Source organism: Ischnura elegans, chromosome 13 (genome assembly GCF_921293095.1).
Source record: "Ischnura elegans chromosome 13, ioIscEleg1.1, whole genome shotgun sequence".
In the NCBI taxonomy this organism is placed as follows: domain Eukaryota; kingdom Metazoa; phylum Arthropoda; class Insecta; order Odonata; family Coenagrionidae; genus Ischnura; species Ischnura elegans.
In genome coordinates, this window is record NC_060258.1 from 17,479,275 (window position 1) to 17,491,167 (window position 11,893).

At 35.6% G+C, this 11,893-nt stretch overlaps 1 long non-coding RNA gene across 1 annotated transcript; it reads right to left on the reverse strand.

The window, feature by feature from the left end:
* Positions 1 to 9,840: 9,840 nt before the first annotated feature.
* On the reverse strand, positions 9,841 to 10,759 carry LOC124170141. The gene is made up of 3 exons (XR_006867332.1): positions 10,557 to 10,759; positions 10,418 to 10,474; positions 9,841 to 10,314 (listed from the first exon to the last, which is right to left on the reverse strand). It is a non-coding gene; the product is annotated as an uncharacterized LOC124170141 (long non-coding RNA).
* Between the last annotated feature and the right edge of the window lie 1,134 nt (positions 10,760 to 11,893).

An 11,893-nucleotide genomic window follows, 5' to 3' on the forward strand; every position in this document is an offset into this window, starting at 1 on the left:
TAACACAAATCAGTTTGCCCAATGTTGGGTAATGGTTTTTGTCCACGGTTGGCCTCATGTACGGATTGGCACTCTGCCCAACGTTTTCCCAACCAACAATTTCCCAACGGTGGGCCAATGGAAAACCGCAACATGATTCCAACAATGATTTCGTTGGCCCTACACTGGGCCTACCAAAGAATAACATTCTTACAGCATGTTGCCTGCAGTGATTTTGATTTACTATGATGTATAAATCCATGGGTAATACATTTTTCTGTGGAATTGAAATGAAAAAGTTGAACTACTACATATTAAATTGAAACTTTTAATTGAGACTCCACCTTTAGTTTAAAGTATACAATGCTAATAAAATAATCTCATTTGACAATATGGTATAACTAAATATTTGGACTAATTCTTAAAATTTGGCAACAATAAACACTTTTTATTCAACTCGTCAGAAGTGATTGAATAATTTGATAGAGGCGATGAAACTTGGAAGATTCCAATCTTAGAGCTTTTAAACGGTGATGTGAAATAACTAGTTTTAAGCATAAAAATGTCACAGTTGTCGGTAACAACCTCCTTTTCTGCCATCAATACTGACTTCAGAATAACAACTCTTGAATCTTCAGTGATAAAACAGGAATTACAATTAGATTTTTAACTGACAAAATCTGATATTTTAGATGTATCCACACAATTGCCACCAAAATCATGCTGATTTCTTTCAATAATCTTATTGGACAACTGTTGTAATGGCAAATTTGGGGACCGTAATAATATTTCCATCCTGCCCATTAAGCTTACCCACACAGCACACGGACACCTTTCGGACATCCGGTGACTGTCCGTCAAGTGGCCTACGGACGTACGAATTCATGCAAAAGGCTGTCCGCTGCAAGTCCACATGTCAGTAAAAAAGGTGGCCTATGGACACATTTAGGTTAGGATTGCATTTTGTTCGATACAAATGAATAATAGGTCCAGACAAGAATTTAAAAAAATAACGCATCAATTTCATGCACAATATTTATTTGGCTTCTTAAAATAAAACAATGCAAGAAACTACATACAAATTATTTAATTTTCTTCTTCCCCTGCAACCGCTCCTTGGCGTGCCTTAGCCAGTTTTGGATGGCAACCTCCACATCTTTTTCACGGGCTGTCATGCTCTCCTGCACTGCTCCTGTAATAATGAAGTATACAAACATTCCATTGTAGCAAGAAATTGTATCTTGTAGGTAACAAGCAGATTACATAAGACAGGATGCTACAGTCTTATTAGTCACGTGTTTAACATTCTTAAGGTTTCAGAATTAGAATACCTGTCCATTATAGGCTGAATACATTTTACAAACTTTTCTTTGACTTTTTCTTGTTCTTAAATAAGAAAAGATTTTGAGTAAAAATATTAATATGTTAGTAATGTATATATTATGATTAAGAACATTTTTCATAGAGCAATTGTTGCACTACATTTAATCCCAAATATGAGAAGACTGTTTGCCTGTTAGACCCTGGTGCACTTTCTAGAAAAAAATCTTTGATCCATCCTTGCCAGACAGCTAAGTAGAGGTCTCGAAAAAGATATTGGAAAAAGCATTCAAATGGAGGATGATATTTATGAACAATTGGTCTCTGCTTGAAGATTATGACTACACTAGAGTGAATTGTGGAGGAAAAGATAAGTGTTACATAAGCTGGAGCTAAGGAAGACTATTGCAGAAGAGCTGAATAGGGTATAGGAGTAAAAGAAACTAGAAAATTTAAAGGAGGAAGTTTAAGTGGACTAGATCTCTTGGGATTAGTGTGAAAACAGCCACACTGATTTGGCACACAAACCACTAAGGTGCATTGGCCGAGATGCAACTTAAAAAAATAGAAACTTTGAAAAACTTGCCGTTGTTCAGGCCATTCCATGATTTAGATCTCCGAATTCTTCCAATCTTAATATGTAATTAAAATAGATCTTCTAATGTAGTCTGGTATCGAGGCATAAGTGACAACCTAGCTCACTGGCAATATTCACATTTCGACAGGGACATAACAGGGGAATAGCAGCTAAGGCCTGCTATGAGCTACTGAAATTTCTATAGCTCCTACAATAACACCTACTTCAAAACATCTTAGTTAGCTACAGCTACTACAAAATAGTAGCTTCTGTAGTACTGTGCAACTACCATCCCTGTTGAATAAGTTATCCCATTCTTAAGTTCTACAGGTGTTATACATCGAACTTTTATAGAGCATGAGATCCTTTTCAACCATGTTTTTTGAAATTATACCTCCCATGTGCAGAACAAAAATTGTTTTCAAATGTTTGAATGACTTGGTAGTGGAATCTGCATCTGAAAATAATACATAATAATACTATTTTCTCTACCTTTAGCATGGAAGGGTGAACCTTGTATTACAAGATGTTTAATAATTATTTAAATTTACTTTATATGAGCTCCCTAAACAGGAGAAACTTGCCAAAAAAGTATCCAGACCAAAATTATTCCTCCATGCCCAAACCCATATATTAATCAAACGAATACTTACACCTCTCTCTCATGCCTTGCTTTAGCATGTTCCAGCCAACTCTTCACTGTAACTTCCACGCTAGAATTGGTGGCTGCAGCGTCCTGGTTCAGTGCAACATCTGTAAAGAATGGAGACAAATAAGTATACAGACAATTAGAAGAAGAGAGACATACAAACTTATAAATAGAGATAGGAACTAAATAAAAATGCAGATAAGCTACTTATATTCAACTCCACTAAATGAAAGCTATAGTCAGTAGATGCCTCCAGGTAAATATATCAGGTTCAAGATACTCTACACCAAAATGTGTACCGATGGCTGTAAGAAAAGATGCACAAGTTCTATTTTCTGGGTATAAGATTTCATGCAGCAGTTTGAGCAAATAAATGAACCATGAAACATAGCCGTAAGGTTTGTTTACACAATATATCACTTACAATTAGACCTTGTTTAGATTCATCCCGAGTTTCTTACAGCCGTCCTATAATTTCCACTAAATTCAATGCATGGATGAATAATAGCACAGTTGCTTAGTTTGTGGTTAAATTAGTTCATAGTCTAGCAGGTTAGCAAAGTTTGGCAGAAAAAATGTATTAAACGCTATAAAGTTACGTCGGAATTGTAATTTTTTAATCCCTAAGCCTTATCTTTACTGACATAATAGATCATTTATTTATTTAGGACCTACAATTTTTAATTATTAGCCTAGTTCCATCAAATAGATAAAGAGTATAAAAACTTTTTGTAAAAAGGCTAAACATTGGTGGTTATCCTATCATAACATTAATGTCTCTTTTTTTTTGATGCGTGCGTGAATACGCATATCGAAAGAAATGACACGGTGTAGTCCGATTTCAAAAAATTAATAATTTAGGTGAAACCTATTAATTATTCATGCGTGTTGCAAAATCCCCCGGTTGCACGTACCATTCCTAGTTATATTTATTGCCAAGAAGCCTACTTTATTGCACTGATTTAGGAACGGAACTAAACGGAACGTTTGGACAGGTTTGGACTTCAACAAATTCAGGCTACGTTATCAAAACAACAGGTTCTATTTGACACGCTAGCACTTACATTATTTCCTATACGTTCTCGCGTACAGAGACTATAGTACAAGAACATCCACTTTAAATTATATCATGTAAACAAGGAACAAAAGCGAAAATTTCACCATGAACATCGGAAAAAGACGCTACCTTTTGTTGCCAAGTAACGGTTTTACCAAGACGGTCATATTGTTCCAAGCAGAGCCATATTTTTCCTCGAGATATAACAGGCTGAGTTAAAAGAAATATAAGGAGCATGCGGAAACACTATACTGCCGCCAGTGAACGCCAAGAAAAAAATTATTTAGATGTCACATGAAACTTACTTGAAATTTAGCTGCATCTGCTGCTGTAACCAGCCAATCCACCATGAAACCATGCTGTCTCCAGTGTTCCGTTCCAGTTCCTCTGTTGGAAACAGGGAAACAGCTGGAAAGGAGGAACGGAGGAATGTGGAGAACACCTTCCTGTATCGCGGAGTAGCGGTAGATTCAAAATTCGTTCGCCACCAAAAAAAAACTAGAATTTCAATATAAAGTAAAGGTACGGCAGTACTTACCTTCTATTGCCTATCCTTAGATTGGACAATCACAATGTTTAATCTGGGAATGATGCCATCTATGCCGTGATAATTTTAGGAGAATTCTCACCATTTGAAATTAAAATAAATTTAAAGCGTTTTGTTTCATTAAAATACTTTCCAATCAATCGCCTCTGAGATTTTTTTTTAAATCCCTAAGAGTAAATATCAATTAATCAATAAGTTGAAAGAGTTTGTTTAACCTGAAGGAATAGAATGTCCCCAAGACGGCTACGCGACGTCCGCAGGACATTGGTACATAATATAAAATTTCAGTAAAAATCGATAAATTCCATTATTCCTGTTGTTAATTTTTGTAAAAGTTGCTAATTTTTTTTGATTTAAGTAATTTTATAATCATGAAAGAGTACGGGTTTATTGTTCATCCAACGCTTCTCAACCGTACAACATGTGGAAATTTTAAATTTTTTGAAAGTTGCTAAATTTGTTTAAACTTTAATTTTTTTATAAATAATTTAGAGAGATTTAAGTTAATTCAATTGTTGTTTTTTAACCTGTAAGGCATGTAGAAATTTTTAACGCTCGTAAATGTTACTAAAATTGTTGCTAACTTTGTTTAAAATTAATTAATATTTATAAACAATATAAAACTTTAAAAAAGCGTTACTTTTTTTTCATGCATCAGCTGCTATAACCAGTCAATCCACCATGAAATCATGCTGTCTCCGGTGTTCCGGGTTAATGTCTAAATGTATGAACGTGAGAATGAACGCCAAAATGCACCGTGTAACCTCCCAACTTGTGCAAATGCATGCACAGAAAATAGAACCTGTTCTAATTTGGTTCATGCATTCACACATGTTCCGTTCCGGTCCACAAAAATCATTCACGCAAACGTACATTAACTCGTACGCGTTAACGTATCGTGTAAACAGGCCTTCATTAACTGCTGAAATATAGAAGTTGGCCCAGCGTTGGCCGTAAGTTGGCAACGTAACGAATATCCCGTTGGGAAACCTTTGTTGGCCCATCGTTGGGATAGTAGAGGCTCTCCAACCAAAATGTCCCCAACGCTTTCCCAACGATGCCTACCAAAAAACTACGTTGGGCCAACAGACTGTGTTACTAGGGCTAGTTCAAAAAGGGCACGATTTACCAGGGAAGCGGCCATTGAGAAGGAGATGGAAGCTAGGCTGGAGCACATGGCATCTTATAATGAAAAGGAGGATGCCATCCAGCGGATCCGGAAGAGAGAAGCAGAGATTGCATGTGCAATTAAGGAGCAGGAGCTAGCCAATGCCAAGGCTGCTGGAAAAATCATCCAGATGGAGGAGGAATTTAAGAGGTGTATCCAAAGCAAACAGCTTCAAACAGAGGAGGCGAAGTTGAAGCGTGTGGTACTTGTTATGATACATTACTATACTGATGATAAAAAAAGTTTATTAACAGCCAAATACATGAGTAGAATCTGAAATGAGCACATGAGGTAATAATCATTCATATCGTGAGTAGTTCAAAATGTTTCAGTGTTCATTTTAAAATTATTCATGCAAATCGTAATGAATATTTTTTTTACAAATAGCTAACTTTCAATAAGAAAATCATTCCCTTCACCTCTTAGGACTATCCATTGTTCCTTATATTTTTGTTTGTTTGATGATATGCCTGCAATAATGAATAATATAACGTTTATAGCATGAAGTAATATCTATACCAGTGATGGACGGCTGTTGGAGGGAATGCTATGCATCCAGTTCTTCATGAACACATTTCTGTTTCCACTCATTCCCTTTGCCTGTTATTGAACTTGTTATATCATCCTGCATTAAAATATTAAATTCTTTAAGGTATGGAGTACTCCCTCTATTTTGGTATTTTTTTAAAGTTCACTGAAGTAAGTATTCACAGGAATTGACAATGAAGCTCAATGTACATTCTCATTGGTACATACAAAATGCATGCCAAGGTCACATCCTCTCTTTTATTTTTTGATTTCCATATTTTCTCTAAAAAGGTTTTTGTTATAGGACTGACAGTTCTTTTTTCTTCAATATCATTAAAATACTGGAAAAGGAAAAGTTATTTCTCTCTAGAGTGCTTAGTTATTCATTATCCCTAAAGTGTATGTTCTTTTGCCTAGTGAAAGGTGTTGCCAATGCATTTCATGTTAAAATTCTCCCTTACCTTGAAGTTATCTTTAAGTTATTTGCCTATGTTTCTATTCTAAAGGTTGTTCAGGAAAATACATTCATTGAAATTAGTAAATTTTAGGGATAATGAAAACAAAATACATCTATTTTAAGTTTCATGCACGTTTCAGTTTGAACGTCTGCAGAATTGGCAAATTAGTGATGGGATCTCAAACATTCAAATGCTAGCACTAGCTAACTGTTTAGTATATGAAGTCTTGCTGTTATTTAACCCAGTATGCCTAAATTTAATCCATGTAATGCTCCCTTAAATTAATAATAATAAATAATTAAAAGCATGTGAATGACCTTGCATTTGCATTTTGATATGAAGGTCTAATGCATGATTTGAGGGGCCTAATTATGTCTGTATTGTTGTTTGGAGTTCATATGTATCATATGCTTATATGCCAATTTCTTTGTAAGCTTTCAGATACACCTCTATGAATTCCTCCTCCACCTTGGCATTGGTTTGCTCCTCCTCCTGCTTCTCTCTCCTGGACTGCTGGATACCTCTGTCTCATGAAAGATGCCATGTCTCCCGCCTGCTTCCATACCTTCTCATGGACCATTTCCTCTGGTAATGGTGCCCTTTTTGTAACTGGAAAGAGATCCTCTGCACCTGCACGGCTATTTCCCATCCTGCTTGACTCCTGCCTTTCATTAGCCATATCCCAACTCTTCCTCATGTAATTCTGCACATCCAACCAGCAATTTTGCCTTCTTTGCATGAGAATTTGCATCGTCTTCTTGCTCTCAGAAATATGTTTTGTGTGTCAACCAACAACTTCGTCCTTCCTTTGTAATTTATTACTATAAATTATCATACAATAAAACAATTCGATTGAACATGGCTAATGTTATTTAACCGCATTTCCCATTCCTTTAATTGCTCTTTTTTTCAATCTGTCCAGGTAATTCGGAGGCATGGGTAAAGGCAAGGTGTAATATAATAATTATTCATAATTTTATGCATTCCTTTTATACCATGAGTGGTCAACATCAAAGGTGTAGTGTGCAGTTCAATATGAAGCAATTTCTTTTGGATAATTTTAGCATGGTACTGAAGGTAACACAAACTATTCTTTGGAAAAACTTTTGCATAGGAAATTAAGTGAGTAATAGTTATGTTGTCATAACAGTTATTACTGCCAACTTGTTATCCATTGCTTCCCTAGTATATATGTAGTTGCTTTCACATGAAATCGTCAACTATGTCTGATAATACCATCCGTGAATGAACATCATTTAATACTTATGAAATACTATGTTTACACAACTCCACTATAAGTAATTTCAATCCTTAATCAAGGCATTGCTATCATTGTAGAATCAAAGTTTTTAAATACTTCATCTAATATTCTACGTAGTTTCAGTTGCATCTGTCATCAATATGAAGGTTGATGTAACTCATGACTATTCTCCAATGTACTAGTGCTCTATTGCTGACATCAGTTCCTGATATACATTATTGATTACCTGCTCCATGTTGTAAAACATGTTTGCCTACATAGAATATGTAATTATGGAAAGTTGGAAAACCTTCCATCACCTTCATCTGCAGCTCTTCCCTTCGATCAGTCACACATCAGACATTCATAATGGGACTGACAACCATTCCAATTTTTAATGAAAAGTAATTTTGCTAAGGTTGTTTTAAATGATGCTAAATTTAAGACATAACTATTGGAATTAATTAACTTCCTGAAATTAAATTGTCAATACCATTTTTTTCATCATTAATCTGATCACTTATGTGTCATTCATGACTATTTTCCAATCCATTGAATGTATTTCCTTGCATATATGAAATGGAAAATGTTAAAGGGCATAACATGGTCCTTGGTTTTGCCTGTGAGGTAAATTTCAGTATAATAAATTATGATAAAAAAATAATTGTCACACAGATAAAGGTCTGGAATCAGGATTATATCCAGGAAAAGAGATTATTCTAGCTGTTCTCACTCACTGTATTTTGCTATCTGTATTTATCCATTGCAAAGTTAGAGGGTATTTTTAAGCAGAGAGGGAAATGAAGGAACTACCTACATAGTTTTATATCAGAATAACAATTTTATTAACAACATAAACATACATTTCAATTTAAGAATACAATATGAAGGTACGTTATGGAAGAGCCTTACATTTGTGTTGGAAGAATACATTAAAGGGATAGGTAGAATCCCATTTATTCAGAAGAAGAATTCCTCAGCAACCGCAGTTTGCCTCGTCTGGATATTTTCAAACCAAAAATTGCCTTGAGATGAAGTTGTCAAGTTCAGAATAAGATACTGCGCAATGCAAGCAGTCCTGGAGTTGTCGATTGTACAGCAACCATGCTCCTCAGTAGGCGAATTGTTCATAGATGTTTTTCCAAATAACAGAAATAATGAATATATTTACAAATGGCAGGTTAAAGCTCATGATGCAAAATTTTCAAAAGTAAATGACTTACGAACCCCAATGAGACAAATGACATCCTCGGAGTTAGTTAGTATCCTCTATACCTCTGGTCTGCTTCCTTGGACAAGGTGTCACATCACATGAAGTTATTTACATGCCACAAGAATTCATGGGTCATGAAGTTCTTCCAATTGTGTTTATGCAGAATCATATCCTACTAATTCTAATGTTCAAGAACATTGACCTATTTAAAAGGAAAATAACATTGTATGATTTCATTGATGCATATCATGCTTACCTTACAATTACAATTTTAAGGGCTCCACATATTTAATAATCTAAGTAAATGGAACATTGCTGCTAAATGTGAAGATTAAATTGGTGTATTTACAAGAATTCAGTACTCTGAATATAATAAAAAATCAAATGGAATCTTATTTTATCTCTTTCATAGTAAATAAAATGTTTGAAACTTAAAATTAAAATCTTTATAACCAGTTTCATACACATTCCCAGTTTTGAATATTATTTCCTTCTTTGGTATCACATAAACTAAGCCAAATACCTACAAATACTAATGGAACTGTTTATTTCCATATCATATTAATTTTTTCAAATGTAATTACCTCGTCACCAAAATGCCTTTCTATAAATGCTGCCCGGATTGCATTTGGGCGACCCTGAACGGGTTGCACTCTTGCTGCAGGGACTTCCAACCTTGGCATTGCTGGCATAGGATCATGATTCTGCATAGCCACATTGTGAAGAACTGCACAAGCCAGAATAACCTTCTGTGCAGTAAGTTACTTCACGCGGAGCTTCATACTGAGGCATGGAAATCTACGTTTCCACACCCCAAATGTACGTTCCACGGTGCACCTTGTCCTAATGTGGGAGATGTTGTACCTGAAAGGAGAGTTTTCTTAAAACACCATATTCAAGGTATTGAGATGCTGTAATTTTTGTCAAAATTATGAAATTAATCACAAATACTCTTATTTTTTACCTCCTCTCGGAAGCAGACACTGGTCTTAACACTGGAGTAAACAGATATGGTAATAGAGGATACCCACTATCTCCTAGCAGGATGCCCTTCACCTCATTGGTTTCAAGTCTTAACTTAGTCGACTGTTATGGAAAATTCTAGCATCATGAGCTGAACCTTGCCATCTGCAAACTATATCCATTATTTCCATATTTGGACCGGCAACAACCTAAGTAAAAATGAAATAATAAGGTACGACTTACAGCACTTGTTAACTTGAAAACAATAAAATTAAATCATTGGATTCTAAATAATAGTGCAGAAGAAACTTGAAAAAATAAATAGTGTAACATAGAGAAATCTATCATCTTGCAGCAACGTAATGATGATAAATTAGTAAATACACATATACATACCTGCACATTTAGCGAAAACCATCCCTTCCGGTTTCTGTACAATTCGCCTAACTCTCCCCCCGGACTCACAATGGGAACATGGGTGCAGTCAATACAACCCACAACTCCAGGAAATTGACCTTTCTCGTAAAACGATCTCTTACATCTAGCAGTATCTTCATCTGAACTTGGCAACTTCATGTATCGAGGTAATAATGCCACCAGGTCATTACTGATGCTCTGTAACGATTACGAAATATTTTTCATAAAATACTTAATAAGTTTTCCCCTACAAATGGAAAGTTTACGTTCATAAAAATACCAAACTAACGGGAAAACAAACCTTAATTACTTTTGACACCGTCCCCTGCGCAACTCCGGCCAGATCGCCGCAAACTAACTGGAAACGATATTTAATAATGTATTTCATGGTCAACGGAACAAAAAACATTTATAAATCTTACGTAAAAGATACCACATACCTGGAATGACCCGGTGGCGTAAAACCTCAAGGCAATTAGCAGCTTCAAAATATCCGGAATCGGCAAACCACGGTTGCTTAAACGCTCACTCCTCACATAAGGTAATAAAACGTCTGAGACCGTTCTCTTCGAGAAACGATACCTCTGGAGGAATTCCGCTTCCGAATAATACTCAATAGGATTCTGCCTATCCCTTAGATGCATTCTTCCAACATAAATATACGGCTCTTCCATCGCGTACCTGGCAAATTCAGCGTCCATTTTATCGTAATTGTTGTTAAGTTGTTTACTCATTGCTATTTACCACATTAATATTATTAAATTATTATTAAAATACTATAATACGGACTTAACTTCTTTCATCCTTTTTATACGTGTCCTTATAACAGGCATATACGATGGAATAAATAAACATCATCAAATTAAAAAAGCGTAAATTTAACTAAATTTTGATCACATACTGCGAAATGAGTCTTTAAAAAAAAGCCAAAGTCCGGAGGTTAACGACGCATTCCGCCATATCAGGCCTTGAAACAGTTCCTACAATTTTGTAGGGTGGTATAATCCATGCTCAAAATAGTAGGGAGAAAATCGGTATGCTTGTAGATGGAGTTGATCCCACAAAGAAGGAGGTACGTTTAAAAAACGCTTGGAGGTTGATTTCCCCCTAGTAACGCGTCATACAGGAAGAGATGTTCCTCTAGGAACGTCTTAAAATACGGCTCTTGAACAGGTTTAACAGATTTTCCGCTGTGTATTTCAATTTTTCTTACTGTCTGCACACTAATTGCCCATAAGCTTTTTCTGAGTGGTCTAGTCTGTGCCCCAAATGGAATGCAGCATTATTGGAAGAATGCATATTTTTCCAAATATTTGTGGAGGAGACAAACCTAAAAATCTGGTGAGACTGTTCCTGTAGAGGAGATATGACGAAACCCCCTTCTCCATACTAAGTTACCTTTCAATTCCAATCGAAGATCATTTATGTAGCACAGTCCTTGTTCTTGAGTTTAATTAGTCTGGTGACATTTGTCTTCCAAAAGTTTTCAAGTAAAGCCGATATCAAAACCCTCAATTACATAAAACATGGAAATTCAAACTAAAAAGTTTCACAACCTCCAGGAATGTCCAAATTCATAAAATTAGAAGTCGACACACCAGAACTCTAATCTTCAATTTCAAACACTCACGGTCTAAATGATGTCTACTCTGTGATGAGAGTTAAAGCATAACAACATGAAACTTGGGATTCCAATGAAAGTAACTAACATATTGAAAGTGCTCAAACTCAAAAGCAGACTTGAACTACAAGTGTCTGAACGTCTCCACTTCCCATA